The 16,123-nt window shown below is 39.7% G+C and overlaps 1 long non-coding RNA gene across 1 annotated transcript; it reads left to right on the forward strand.

Annotated features, from left to right (window-relative positions):
- Positions 1-1,246: 1,246 nt before the first annotated feature.
- On the forward strand, positions 1,247-4,009 carry LOC146544963 (uncharacterized). Its single transcript, XR_014881761.1, has 2 exons — positions 1,247-2,048; positions 3,030-4,009. It is a non-coding gene; the product is annotated as an uncharacterized LOC146544963 (long non-coding RNA).
- Positions 4,010-16,123: the final 12,114 nt, after the last annotated feature.

Raw genomic sequence — 16,123 nt, forward strand, 5'->3', positions numbered from 1 at the left:
CGCACTGAGCATGCTGTGGACAAAGTAAGCAATCTGCATCAGCAAAACAAAGGTCAGCACGGCAATCCAGTTTCACCAACTTCAGAAACAAAGGAGCCCTCCAGTGCCGTCAAATCAGTTCTCCCACAGCATTTTGTTAAGACAGAGAATTAAAGCTTTCCTTTCAAGAAAGGTTTCTAGATGATCCTTTTGCTGATGGGAAATCAAGTCTGCAGGGAGAAAATCAATTGAAAGAATTGATTGCAGTTTCTCAGTGGTGCTGGCTGGTGGTCAGAGCTCTGCAGTCCCTGACACAGCCCTGGGATCACGTAGCATCTCAGTCCCACTGACTGCCTGCTCCTCCAGGTAGAGCTCTCCAAGGATGCTTACCCTAGAGGTCAGGTCATGTTCTAAAGAAAATCCTGTTTGTGTTCACCATTTTTGTCATTCCTGTAATTTTCCAAGTTTAAATAAGAAATCTGAATATACTTCACAATTTGCAACCAGTGAGTATGGAATATCATAAAGCAGGAACATATGCAAGAGAATTATTCTCTAAGGCAAGGCAGAAGAGGAATAAGCCTCTTGTTGAAGTACTCCAAGCAGCCACCAATGAAAGTATATGTTTATTCATTGGTCCCATCCCGTAGGCTTCAAATATCTAGCATGAAACTGTGCTCTGCCTTTCAGTGATTGATAAGGAGTTGAAAAATACTCAAAACTAGGATACAAAAAAGACATCAGAAAGGCTAATGCTAGCTAGATGGATATGGGCAGCCCCCCATTATAATCATTTCGCAGTGAGGAGGCTGCATTCAAGAATTGCTGAAGGGAAGAATTGTGAAGAGCTACTTTGTCATCTCATTGCATCAGGACCCATTTTCTTTGATTACAGCTAAAATTGATATACTCTGCTGGTTCAGGAACACTCGGTGTATTTCTTAAGTGCTACTTCTTGATTATTGAGCAAAGATGAAGTAAACAGTGAATGTTCTTGGAGTACCAAAGATGTTATTCTGGATAATAAATAAGTAGAAGTCACAGAAGTCTGGCAAGAAACCATGGGCTGCATAAACCAAAATATTCCATATTGTGTTGAACATCCCATTGTCTTCAAGGGATCCTCCTGCACATTTGCAATCGTAAAGAGTGTTAACTCATACAGAAGCAAAACACAGCAGGATTAATGTTCCCAAAAGTGCAGAGGAACAAAGTCTCCACCTGATATAATGAGCATCTTGGGTTAATTCAATTAATTTCACAGAGCTGGAAGGACGTAGTTTATGCTGAGGGCAAAGTGACCTTAACATGTCTTATCAGTATCTTTGCAGAGATCAGACCTTCGCTTGAACTCATGGCTCATTTGTCAGCTTTGTGTATGTTAGAAGAAATGACTCTGAGCAGCTACACTGATGGGCTGTGGTATCATGTGCATTCAGCCTTCAAGCTCCCTGAGCAACACGGTGTGCTGAAAAAGGACGTGACTGGTATTTGGTTCAGCTTGTACATGAATAAAATCAAAATGTCATCCAATGCTTCAGAATGAAAGAAAATAATTCTTTTGGACAGACTGCTCTAATTTTATCATCGCTGACTTAAGTGGCAGGTCAGGGTGAAAGTACTTATAAATTTCCATGTTAGAGCAGAGAGATTTGCCAGTCAGTACGGAAATAAACTGTACCCAAAATTTATCTTCTCTGACATCTTATTAGGAAGTGGAATCTATAGGTGAAATTTCGTGGTTTGTGTTACACAGGAGATCAGACTAGATTATGATAATGGACTGCTCTGAACCAAAAAAAAATCCATTGACTGTTAGCACAGAGGAAAATATGTTGTTTTCAAGTGGATGAAAACAGTGGTAAATTTTTAAAGGAAATAATGCTGCAGTAAGAATTTTTATCACTGATATCAGTTTTCTACCAGATGTTGTCTCAAAAGACTTTTTCTCTGCTTTACAGGAGGAAAAGAACACTATAGCCTTCCCCCTCCTAAAGTTTTGTTTCCACATAAAGCAAGGAAGAGTGACCTCAGCTCTGCACAGTTGACGACAAAGTCTGCATCTGCAGGTTGAAAATTTGTAAACCAGTAAAGCTAATTTTGTTGTAACATTTATTAAAAAAAAAAAAAAAAAAAAAAAAAACAAAACAGATTTGCATAGCTATAAAACCACTTAAAATCTTGTTCTGTGTTTTGTCAGCACTGCAGGCTGAATAGGGAGTATATTTCATACATTTCATTGGCACCTATTCAAAGCTTTTCTGGACACAATGCAAGCAAATATTTGGCTTCATTTATTACTCAGTACTGTTTAGGAATATTTATAGTAGGTCATGCTTAATATTTATGTGCATACAGTTCATTGCAGGCAACACTCGGTGATATATATAAATTCTGGGGATTATTTCCTTTTTGTTTGTGAGCAGGGAGTGAGTAAACTCTTCCTACCTTGCTATGGTGAATTGGACTAAGCATCTGCCTCTGTTGCACAGGAGGTGAGGGATGCCAGTATAGGAGTGCAGAGTTGTGCTTCCATATCCTCCTCCTAACCTGTTACTAACAAGCAAAAAAACAAACAAAAAAAATTACAAGGAGAGTCCTATGCTGCAGAGCTAGGTTGCTATGGATGAAATTCTCCATCCTCACTGACTCCAACCCCTCTTGAACACAACTGGAAGACCCTTGAGTCTGGAGCTCTTAGAAAATCAACCTGCTACCTTAATAACAGAGCTGGTGCAAATTGCAGTTTTCTGCAAATAAATGATTTTCACCCTAGCTTTTTTAGATCTTCTATGTTGTTACTGAGCTACCTAAAACTTTAAAAACAATATTTTTTAATGGTAAGAAGAAAAAAATCTCTTCAGAGATCCATCTTTCGTGTTCCTAGGTGGCAGTAACAACTAGGGCTATAACAGTATAGCTTGGACTTGCACACCATTTCCCATTCTACAAGCGATGAGTGAAAAATAGTTATTGAAACAGCAAGTAATAGCATGTTTTTGTTCAAAGAGAAGGATTAAGAACATAAAACCAAACCTTTGTAATTTCAGGAAACTTCACGAGACTTCCAGTTTAGAATAGTCTGCAGCATCCCTGTCCCATGCTGATCACCCTGGGCACAGAGAGAAACCTCACCAAACTTTGGATCCAGAAGAAGAGATCAGAAGTTACCAGGAAATCAAACCACCCTCCAGCTCCCCTTCTGCAAAAACAAGCTATGTGACAAAGAAATTCTTCTCACTGACTTCAGGTGACCAGCAGAAGCCCTGAAGCAGTGGGAAAGCAATGGTGGTACTGACAGCACAGATGGTCCCAGAGCAGGCTTGGGTCCAGCTACAGGCTGAGCAGCACAAAGCTAATTCTGTGAGCGCAGCTTGAAAATGCTTGTGGTAAACTTAATGAGAGGCTTTTCTTGATGAAAATTGGCAGCTGTTGACAAGTTCAGTGGTTTTGAAGGGTTTCATTATGAGAGAATATGCAAACAGCCTTAACAAGGTTCAGCTCAGCTTTTATATGCCTCTGTCTGCACAACAGCCTTGATTAGGTAAACACAATAATAGCTATTTCTCTTCAAAGGTGTACTTCTCAGCTAGCTGTGCAACAGCACAGGATAATTAGGGTGAAGAATCAGTCCTTCTGAAACTGGGACAGACAGCTGTCTGTTTACTGTAACGCTGCTAAAATCCTTTTGGAAATTTGATGCCAGGTTTATGGGTTTATTAATTTTGTTTGGACATTATTGTTATTATTTTTAAAGGCATTAAAATATAGCAATGAGATCACAATCTTGGAGTCCCACTCATTTCAAAGGATCCATTGACTTCATAACCTCTAACAGAGACAAAAGTATCTTAACGCACTTTGTTTTAGCCAAAGTGAAAGAGCAGCTAAAAAAAGTTACAGATATTATATTCCTAAAATTGGGCATAGAGTCATTTGGACAAACTGTGAGACTCTTGTCTCACTCCCTGGCAATCAGAAGACAAAATGTCAGCTATCTTCTATTAAAAAAAAAAAAAAAAAAAAAAAAGGACAACAGACTAGATGCTAATTCTGGACTGCTATAGCTCTCCAGGGATTGTCCTACTGCAGATGACTCACATGACAGATGTATTTTATCAGTACAGATTCCAAGTCATCTTTTGGCAGTGTGTTTTCAAGGACCATAGTCAAAATCATACACTGACTTTTTTTCCAAGTGTGTTATGAGCCTGCAGTGCCCTTGGATTAACGTGTCTGTGCTCTACAGCAGAGTTTCAAAACCGTCCAAACAAGTTCCTGGACAGTTCTCCTCACTTTTACTGAACAAAACACAAATTTGGCTTGTTGCAATTCTCCTCTGGTACAAAATGAACAATAAAGATTAGACCAATTCAATTATGTCATGCCATTTTGTTTTTTTTTCCTGAACAGTGAGATTCTCTCTGGTTTTCCAGTTCTACACTTGGTGCACTCAGAAAAAGTATACACAGCTGCACTTGAAAACGAAATAATGTGCTCTTTATTCTGTTGTTTGCTTCTTTTGCTGATTATTGTTTTTTTGGCAGTGGTGGTTTTGTTTGTTTGGTTGGTTTTGCTTTGTCATTTCACAGTATTGTTGCAATTATTAAAGGATATTAGGACAAGATATATGCGTGCTCTTGGAAAGAAGGAGCCTCTACACAAAACATATAACTCATTGAATATATATACTAAGTCATAACTAGGGTGCTATACACTTTTCACTCTAGCTCTCCCTCTCATAAAAATCTTTCATTGTATACAACTTAAAAACAATCAGATTTGAGCATCAAGATGCAGAGCGAGCAAAAAACCCAGAGCAGACAGTCCAAAGCTGGGTCCCATCCTCCTTAGCTACACTTCACAAGACCAAAATCTGAAATCTTTAGCACCTTCTACACCAACAGATATCACATCTAGAATTGCCACTGCCACAGGTGTCAGACACTGCATCAATACTCACAGCTGAAGACAGGAGCAGTTCTTCAGTTGTTCAAAGGACTCTTTTCAATATTTTGTTCACTTGAATGCTTTCCAGTGCTGTCATCCTGTGGTACTGAGGTCTGCTTATCAAAAGCTTAGGGGAGAAAGTCTGGTGTTTAACTCCAAACATTTCATGCTTTGCAAATTTTAAAGCTAAGTTAATGGCAATGAGGACACCACTCATGATGGTGACCAGGGGGTTGGAGGTTTTTATTTCTTAAATTGTTTCTTCCTTCAGATAAAAGTAATTTCTAAAGTAAGTTACGCATTATACAAAACACATATATATAATCATATTGATTTTGATTTTAAGTGTCTTGTTAATTTATATGCACCTCCACTACATGTGAAAATAATTAGCATTTAATTTTGTTCCAGACAGTGTTGGTGCTCTTTCTTGCCTGTCCCTCTCCCCCAGACCTGCAAATAGTTTTGGGGTTCAGTCTGCAACAGTTGCTATTACCACTCTGGAAGAATCCAGGCATGAAATCTCTGAATAATCTATTGTAGGAGTGGAGTTTCACATCAGTCTTGCCAGGTCAACAAAAGCAAACTAGGAAAACGTGACCAATGCACTTTCTGTTCAAGCTTCAAACAAACCTGACCTACCCATTAGGAGGATGAAAAATTGCCAGACCACAGCATCAGAGCAGCCCTTGGCAGAGCTTGCCCAAATTCTTTCTAACCTTTTGAAAATAACATATTACGGTTTCATATGAGCTGCTGTATGAACAATGCTAAAAGCCCTTCTCCAAGCACCAGCTTGAGGCCTTCCAATTTGTTAAGGTGATTGGGTTCTGCTGGTTTTCTACCAGGGTTATTCCCCTAGATCACTTGATAATTGTGAGAACCTCACATTTGTGAGTTTCAAGTCTATGCCCAAGCTGGCCTGGATTGATCAGTTTAAAACATTTTCAGAACTTTCAGGAAAAAAAAAATAATCCATTATTATGCTTCTCAGAAAGACTGAAAATCCCAAGTTTAATGTTGGCTTCAGTTCCAGTTATGTAGGGCAGTGGTCTGAGACTTGTCTGAGCTCAGCATCTTCATTTTATCAGAACAGAAACCCTGTTTGACACTGTTTCTCATAATGAGGTCACCTGGTTATAATTCCTATAAAGAAAGGCCATTCTGTGCTGCTCATAAGAACATGCTACACATTTCTGGTACATTTTACATGTAAACTATACTGGAGGCAGAAAACCTTTGATCAGCCTCCAGTTGATATATCCAGTTTGATATACCTCCAGTTATCATAATGAGCAATCAAGCATTGATGGAAAATTTTCATTTTAATTACATTCAATAACTCCTCTAATTTCTGTATTATTCATATTCTTCCAGGTAATATTGGAAATCCAGATCTCATATTGTGACAAAAGTGTAATTTTTGAAGAAGCTCCACAGAAAGGCAAGAGTGCTGGAAGCTGAAGGTTTTTTTGTTTTTGTTTTTGTTTTTTTCTTGGTTGGTTTTCCTTTTTTTGTTGTTTTGTTTTGGTTTTTTTTTTGAGCATTACAACCCTGAGGTGATTTTGTGGTTGGCTCTTTCACTAAGTTCACCTAACACCTTTAAACATTATGTCTTCATTTGCTGCTCACGAACTGCAAATACTCCCACTTTCCAACCATAAGTTTGAAAACAGTCTTGACAAAGATAATCAAGACTGAAAATTTATGTCCATTTCTACTATTTAAAAATTTCTACTATTTAAAAATACACTATGGGGGAAACATGTAGTGATTCCCAAAGCCAAAGAAAAGTTTATGAAGGGAGAAATGTAAAAGAAGAATGCAAGGATGTTTCAAGTAAAACTAGAAGCTATTCATGTGGCCAAACTATTAAAGCCTGTATTTCATTAGCAAGATATGTCCTTCAGCAGACTGCCAAGTACAAAATTTTAATAATTTCATATCTGAGTTTCCTTGCATGTGTAAAAGCAATGGACACCAATGAGTCATGCTGTGATGTGTACTTTAGGCATTTTTCTGAGTAGAGTCTTATTCCAGCCATGATGTAATTTATTTATTTTTTTTTACATTTTCAGTGAGAATTGCTGAGAAATCATGACAGATGAATTTCTGTTCAATAAGGCAATTGCTGTCTTCAAAAAATATCTTGTAGCACTTCAGTATTGTGACAACAGCAGCTTAAGTAATACAGCAATACATGTGGTGGAACAGATGGCCATGAGGAACAATTACACGTTCAAATATGTTTAAAGGACATGGTTCAGTGATAGGACTCAGATGGTCAGGTTGGACTTGATGGTCTTTAAGGTCTTTTTCAACCTGGACAATTCTATGATGCTATGAGATGAACTTCACCTAAAAACACGATTTGTGGGTCAAGGCTACTGAGGCATGTGATACTACATAAACACATGGGGCTGAGCTTATCTGAGAATTTGCCCAATATTGTGAACAAGTCTGCTCCAGTGCCAGAGGACCTCAGCAGCAATGCTGAACTGATCATCAGGTACTAAGTCGGTCTGAGGATGTAGAGAAGATAATGGCAGAGATTACCAGAAGCAACAGGGAATTAAAAAAAAAAAAAAAAAAAAAGTTGTTACATTATTCATCATCTTTGACTGTTTTGTTGACAGAGACCCATTGACCTTATGGGTTTTCCTCATTCAGAAAAATGTACTTTGCTGCCTCTTCCTACTGTGCCAGTCAACACCTTGAGCTGTTCAGGCTCAGAGGTTGCTACAGAGGAAAACATTTTTTGGAGCATAAGAAGTGTCTTTCCGTTCTTTCTGGATACTACATTGTATGTTTGTTTTTCCTGAGAAACTACTGTTTTTTAAGGATTGTTTTCTGCATAGGAAAAAAGAAAAATATTTAAGAAGGCGATAAAGAAATTGCTAAACTTGTGAAAGGTGAAATGCCACAGACAGAAAAACCTCTGAAGAGTCTTCAGAAGGGTCAAATGGCAGAGACTGGGTCATCAGTTGCAAAAAGAAGTTAATCAGAACTACGATATCCTGTTAATTAATCCTCTCTGAGCTTCATTTAACATCGAAGAAGCTGCAGAAACTTGACAAAGAATAACAGAAAGAAAAGTCTCTGAACCATGGTAAGGATGTCACTGGAAAGCTAATAACCAAATTGACACACAGAGAAATTAAATGGATCAGCTTCCCTCTTTCTGCCCTAAATGGAGTTTTGATGTAAACCATAAACTGATGTAAATCATAAAATATATTACTCACATTGGACTTTTATTGCTTTTATCCACTTGCTTTAAGCAGCAGTCACTTGAAAGTAAGTGCTTGCTGTTTGTGAAGGCAGACATCAAGATCCTCAGCAGTTCTGTGGCCCACTTATAAAACAGATTGCATTGGAATCAGTGATGAAGAAGGCCTCGGTAATTATAGAGATCTTCTCCCATCTCTGTGAAGATTACTTTTGTTTCATTCCACTTTTCAGACCCCTTTTTTTGACAGGGAAATGCAAATGGTAACATATCAAGAGCAGGATGTGCAGATGAAAAGGAGCATGAGGTGTAGAAATCCATTGGAATATTTGGTGAATGGCACAAAAGAAGTACAAAGAATTACTTTTACTGCATATATTTGGCTTATGATTCTAGCTGTTGCAGGGTTTAGATGAAGTGTGTTCTCTCTTATTTGCTGTGCTGCATTTTCAAATGAATCAGCTGGTAGAGGACCTTGAGGTCCAGGTGCATTTTGCCTCCTGACAGAACACCACATCAATGTTTTATTGAGCACATGATAGCTGTTTAGCTCCTTGTCTTCCTCACTCAAAGTACCTGTGATAATCCAGTATCAATTGGTTGCCTGGTGCATTGGTTGCCCCCTGCATTGTCCCTTCCATACAATGCATGGGTCCTCAGACTGTTATATTCAGAGGCTCTGGCATTTCTGCATCTATGTTAATGACACATTTCAAATGAGACTCTTTCTGTTGTTTTCTTCCATTAGTTGCTTTACAGTGCTCTAAAAGTAAGCTTTTTGATGCAGTCCCACTGACATGGGGCAGAGTGGCAGGCACCAGATAATGGCTTTGAAAGCTTCTGAGCAGGAGTCACTCAGCAGTAATCCTAAATGTCAGTGGTATGTCCCTTACTGCAAGATTTCATTACAGCTCTCCTGCACCACGCAGCTTCATACAGTAGTTCTCTCACACAATCCCGTTAATTTTTTTTCCTAAGTCATTATGTGAGATATTCTTTCTTCTCCTGCAAGAAATATGTGAGGTGAGCCTTATTTGGGGAAGTATATCTCCCAAGAAATAAAAGAACAGCCAAACCAGAAGCAAATTTCAGACTAAGCAGACACTGGCACAGCACAGTGGATACATATAGAATTAAGTGACAGCAACTATCCCTACAGCCTCTTATATTGATCTGAAGTTCCCCTGCAGGTTTCTTCTCCAGTGAATGTAAATGGTCATGCAAAAAGGCCCAGGAAAGGCAGCAGTTTGGCCTCAGGCATCACATCCACACTACAACTCATTGCTGCTGTCATGGTTCTAGAGCTGTAATGGGAAAAGGGAAGATAGAGGCATAGGCTCAGGCAAAGGCTGATAATTGCCTATGTGAGTGTTACATTTACAGTATTTATGCTGAAGCCTGGACACCAATAAAATTAGGCACTCACTATTAAAACAGTAAGTGATTTGTTAAACCATCCTATAACCTTATAAATTTGTGGTGAATCTGTGGTCAGATGTTTTTTATGCTAGAAGCCAACTGGAAACTGCTGATGAGACAGGAGTCCTTTCTCTGCTCTTGCAGCTATTTGCAGTGTGCGATTTAATTAATCTCGGCCCTTCACTACCCCTGTAGAACTGACTTATTTGCTCATTTAACAAAATTCAAACCAGGATTAACCCATTTGAAGCCAGCATCAGCACTTTCAAGAAGCAGGTGTGAACTGCTCTCAGGGACTACTTTCATCTCCTGCTTTGTCCTCTACTGTCTATTTGAAATGTAGCTTTCATAGAATCAAATAACGTTTACCCAGGACAGCCTTCAAAGCACACTGGACACAAAGAAAAAAAGGTTACAACACAGCAACTCACCCAGCTTCTTGTGTCACTGAAAAACCGCGCAGATGTTTTTGAGATGTAAGAGATTAGGAGAGGTGGAAGTTTTATATGAAAGGCCAGAATGCTCTTGGGAGAAGCTATGGCAACATGGCTCTGTTTCAAGATCACAGCTGAGAAGGCTGTACTTGGACAGAATTTGTGAACAGGGTAGTCAGCATCATTTGGTCACAGAATGATCCAGAGGAAAAAAACAATCATCATCCAAGTCATCATGAACTCCTCTTACGGATGAAAAGGAAATAGGAATATATCTCAAGTTACTGTATATTAACAACAACACTGTTGCTTGACACTGTTGCTTGATTCGATCAGATATGATAGAGGACTCTCTGTCCATTTTGAAGATAAATACTGCTGCTGCACATAACATTATGGAAAGATCAAACTTTCAAAACTGGCTAATGAACAAGTATGATCAATACCAGCAATGACAAGATGTTTGTGGATGAATTAGCCATTGCATTCTTTATCATTTACAGAACAGCCAATGAGACATGTCATGAGAATTTAGAAGACAGATGGGAAATAGAATAACTTAATAGAAAGTAACTGCAGAATAATCACAAATTGATTCAGCTTATATTTAAAACCAAAGAATAAATATGAGTATGTCTTTAGCTAGGGATTTGGATTTCAGAAAAGCAAATTTAGACAAGCTAAGGAAGCTGATTAGGAGAATTGTCTGGACTGAGATGATACAGTAACTTGACAGTGGAATGAGAAAGGGATTTTCTATTGCCTAAAAAGCTAAAAGTAACAGAAAAATTTACCTCACTTTTTGATCTAATTAAACACCCATCTTTTTAATCTTTAAAAGATGATCTTTAAAAAAAATATATCATTCAAAGCTATATAAACAGAAGTTATTAGGACATAAGTAAAAAAAAACCTTGCAAGAACTAGAAAGGGAAAAGGGCAGATCAATAAAGCTAGATTTCACAGGTCGAGACACACAAAGGTAAAAAAGGAAACTGCCAACATTGATCTGAGTTAGATTCTGCAAACAGCAAAATGCCCTCAAACAGCAAAATGCCCTTTGGCACAGCAGAAAGAAACAAGGGGAAAACTATCTGCTCATCTAGGCGGTGGGTTAACCTGTAGATTAAAGATTAGCTTGGTGTGATGCCAAAATTAAAGGAATAATGTACATAGATTTTCAATATGGATCAGCAATAGCAATAAATGGGATCAAAATAAAGGCATAGAATTTAAAGCTACTTCCCCTGGAGAGGAAAGAAAAACTGAAGAGGGTAGAACTTTCAAATGAGTGTGGGAAGGGAGGAAGTAGAAGTAGTCTACTTGCTAGAAGTAATATCTGGCACACAATGTAAAGTTTTTGTGACCCAATTTTAAGAGGCAGACCAAATTAAATGTGGTAACTTATAAATGGAAACTACTTACAAGGAAAAGGGAAAGGAGAAACAGGATCAGGAAACTTCTCCAAAAATGATCCATCAATTATTTACAACTTTGGTTGTACGGCCTTAGGTCAGCTTTGGAAGGAAAAGAGAACAAAAGATATGGAGATAAATACAAAGGAACTACAAAGGGTAATAGCTTAATTTCAATACCAATTAACTATTAAATAGTTAGAGTACTGCTTCAGGCTCTGCTAGTTCCCTGAAAAGTCCAGAAACAGGGAGAGCATGGGAAGGAAAGCAGCTAGCCATTCCAAGTATGTATTTTCTGTCACTTGTCATGTCATGGACATTCAGATATATCACAGTTACTTCCTCTTGATATGCTTATACAGGAAGAAACTTTCTTGTCCTAAGGGACTTTTTTTAATGTCTGGGAGCCAAGTAATTCCAGACATATCTACTTTCCCTCTTCAATCCTTTCCTACTGTTATGTCATACTGTTCTATGTGATGATGCTTCCCGATTCTGCCAGTGATGCATTTGTCCTATTTGTGCAAAGATCACTAATGAAAATGAACACGGTCAGATCCTCCAGGAACCTGCTGCTACTTCATCTTTAAAAGCAGGCTATTTCCCTTGCAGTCAGTTCCTGGCTGTGCTCTGCTTCCCCTGGTAATCCCAATATTTCCAACCTGACTGCAGTACTGAAATCTAAAATAAATGATGATCAAAACTGGTATGGAGCCCCTAAACTCTTACTGAAACTCATTTCCAGCCTCTGTCAGGACTTGCAGGGGGACTGGACCAGGACCCTCACGTAGCCTGTCAAGCCTGAACCATCCTATGGAGTTGTGAGGCATTTAAGGGGCCCTGTCACAGACCTGGGAGACCCAGCAGTGGTGCCGTAAAGGGGCTTGAAGCTGCACAAGGAGAGCAGCAGGAGCCACGTAGCAAGCAAGGCTGACCTCTGTCAGACGCCTGCTCTCTGAGTATTGTACAGTATCCAAGTAGAAGCTGCCCTGAGGCTATTCTGACTATCATGCAGTCCCCTGGGAGGTCAAAAAACACAGGGCGACATATGAAATTAACTTGTATTCACTCTATCGCTGCAGAAGTGCTCTCACCCTGAGCACAGGAGGGGGGGGATGAAGAGCAGTGCACTGCCCCTTCCCTATGTGAAGTTGATTTGCCTTCCTTCCTCTGGAAAGCAAGACGAGTGAATAAAGAAATCAAATAAACACAGGTCTGTGGACCCCAGGGATGATGTACTATGAAAGGATAAACCTGAGTGTTGCCAAAGAACAGTTCTCTGCCTGCTGCTTCCCCAGGCCTGCTGTGTGACCTGAACAGAGGGTGAAGAGAGAAAGCTCTGTGGTGGTCCACGCAGCTCTGCTCCAGCGAGCAGCCCTAGGCCTGAAGCATCCCCTGACAATCCACAGGTGTACACCGTCTAGACAAATAATGAAAGAATGCTAAAGAAATACTCCAGTAAATGCCAAAGGTTCAAAAAATGTATTCTGAAACAGTAAATTTTGCATTTTGCTTTAGAGAAAACTTTGGTGTATGTATTCAAAGAGTTTTCTTGACCCCATTTGAGAGAGCTCCAAGACTGCAGAAGTCCCAGGGCTGTGTCCGAAGAGCCAGGAAAGAAGCAGAGACAAAACCTTCCTGTTTCAGAACATGAAGGCCCCAGCTGAGGACAAGCTGCTGGCATGCACCCTGCCACAGCAAGAGTTTGCTTCTCTCCTGGGTGTGGACAAGGGCTTGACTGAGAGACATTCTTCTGCAGCACAGCAGAGAAGTGTTTGACATGCTCCTTAACTGAACAGGAAAAGAGATTTAAATCCAACTATTTTTCCAATGAGATGCGATTTCCACAAAGTGGAAAACTCCCTTAGGAAAATTCAGATTCAGCTTTACTATTTTTAATTTCTACCAGAAGACAATTTGTCTGAATGGCTTTGGCATTAATTTCTGTCTTTTTCATCTGTTCAGTGCTCCATGGGTGTTGTTGCTAGGTACCTGATGACTCCGTGATCTCTGGATGTGCTGCCTGAACTGCATACCTCGTGATGTACTGGCTGCTTAGCCAGGAGGACTCATTGCTCCAGAACAGTTCAGCTCATTTCAGGAATATCTCAATGACAGGCAGTTCTATTTCTCCTTTAAAAAACAATACCAAAATGCTGGAATTTGCCTCCAGGTAAAAATCTGTTCTCCTATTATTTCTACCTCTATTTGAATAAACAGAAAATGAAAATGAGCACCTCCCTGCTCGTTTATTTTGCCAGTTACTGGCAGTTACTTTGGTATAAAGACAGGATTGAAGGCAGGCTCATTTTCAGCTTATTTTGATTTCCCACATGAAACAAGCCCAAACCCTGGAGGTCCATTACCTAAAGGGCTTTGTCACTGATCTGAGCCAGACCATAACTGCAGCCCCCAGGACAGCAGGGTAGTCCATGGAGGGTGGCAACTGGTAAATATCTGCAACAGCATACCAACTGCTTCTATAAGAACTATCAAATGAAAAACAAACAAACAAACAAACAAATGGTAACAGCAGCTCAGAGCTGGCCCCCCATCCCTTCTGGTTAAATTGTCAATAGACATTCTCTGAGCACATGGTGTGCTGACACCACGGTGTTTGTCTGTGGCTCAGTGGCACTGGGAGTTTAGATTTCCACTAAACAAAATCACAAAGCAATAACAACAAGTGGAACCAAAAGCACAACCCCATCCTTCTGATCAATAGCTCTTCAGCTGATACCCCTGAAGACCATCTTCACACTTAGTGTTTTCCAAAATTTTATCCAGAAAAGCAATTGTTATCACTGCTAAGTGAAGTACATTGAGGTTAACAGACAGCAATAATCCTCCTGGGCAAGAAAGAACTCATCCACTAGGAGCCTTCCCCCTGCCCCAGCTGTTTGCTGGAATATTCGACACTGGTGCAGCCATTTGCTCTTTCAGGCTTTGGCTTTGATACCCAAGCTGGGTGATGCCAAAGGGGTAAAGTTCTGTAGCATAAGATTTGGCAACATCGAGAGCAGAGTCAAAGGTTATTTCATTTTCTGGCTTGTTTTTAAAAAGTTAGATATTGAAATCCTAGAGCACTTTCTGGCTCTGCTGATGACCACAGGATTCAAAACATATTTCTGGACATTAAGCTTTTTCTGGACATTATTCTTTTTCACTTAGTATTTTGTCAGACATGACATTCAGCAGGAAAATGATTCCTTCTTACATTTTTGTGGGAGTTATGCAGCCCAAATTATTGCACTGAATTTATGGAGTAAAGCACCGTGAACCAACTCTCTAAACCACGAAAAAGGAAAGCTCAGCTCTTAAGGTATAGAGAATGCAGCAACGGACATCCTAGAGATTCTATATTAGAATACAAGAGAGAAAACAAATGGAAATTGTGCTCCATTTTACTCTGTGAATACCAAGAATAGGTGAAATGTTAAGGCAGGGTTGTTATGGCAACAAGATAGCTACTTCAGAAAAGCCCCACAGTCTTGTTTCTGCACAGATTGCTCCAACAGGTAAGGCTAGAGGGGTGAGATGGTGTCTTTCAGAAAAATAACTGATGCAATGGAGAAAAAATATATCAAACAAGCTTTTGGATGTATCAAGCTTTTTGAAGAACAGTTTGTGCTCTTGAATGTTTGTCTCCTTTATCCAGTTATTTCAGTTGCCCTCAGAAGACCTTCATATAAAACACTTCTTACTTATGTCTTCAGTTTTTCTTGGCTACAGCAGTACTCTTGTGACAGACTGCCACAATGAGATGCATAGCTGCTTTCAGAAAAGCTGTGTGGGGGGAGTCTGCAGCTAGCTATCAAAAAGCAGCCGGACAAGAATGACAAAAGCTAGAATCAGACTCCTGTATATACCGAGTTCAGCTTAATAGAAATACAGTGACTGTCACAGTAGTTTCCTTGATCAAAATGTATCTGGAAAAGTAAAAATAAGTAATAAAACAAAAATAAAGTTACCACCTACCCTCTGGTTATTTTACTTAAGACGTGGCGCTCTGCAGCAGCAGCTTTGGTGGGAAGAGAGTTGTACGCTGTAGAGGGACGTATTGAAGAGATAGATCATGAAGGGAAGGAAAAGTAAGACATCAAGGAGGAACTAAGGATAAAATAATGAAATGAAAAGAACTTAGAAAAACGTTGAAGTCCAATTGGCAAAGTGGGAGGACGTTGAGTCACTGTTGGACATAGACACAAAGTCTAGAATTGTGAACAAGAGTGATGCCTCTTTCCTGAGTGCTGCTGTTCTACTGCAGGAAAGAGCGATACTGCTGCTTTAGTGGTGCTCACCAGATTGGGCCTGGCAAATATACAAGCTGAATTTGACCTGTTTGCCATCTGCACCACATCTGTGTATACCCTCTTCCACAAAGAGAAACTCCAGTTACTTCAGAACCAGATTGAAGTTTCAAGCCCTTCAGGATTGTCAGGCTTAATTAATTTTTCCATACAACTGTGCAGGAAACAACTCAGTGATTTTTCTTACGTTATTGTATTACCCCGCTTTAGATATTTGTTGGTCTTTATGCATAAAGGGTCTTCTGGTTGGTTGAGCAAGCACACCAGCTAGCCTCAGACTCCAGATATGTGGAGAAGGGGATGTATGACCACCTGCGGGTTGCAAAGGATAGACCAGTGTTGGCTTGTGTTCTGGCAGCAGTGGCAGCTGGGTGGGAGTGAGGGCTA

The sequence above is a fragment of the Meleagris gallopavo genome, chromosome 2 (genome assembly GCF_905368555.1).
Source record: "Meleagris gallopavo chromosome 2, MGAL_WU_HG_1.1, whole genome shotgun sequence".
Taxonomy (NCBI): domain Eukaryota; kingdom Metazoa; phylum Chordata; class Aves; order Galliformes; family Phasianidae; genus Meleagris; species Meleagris gallopavo.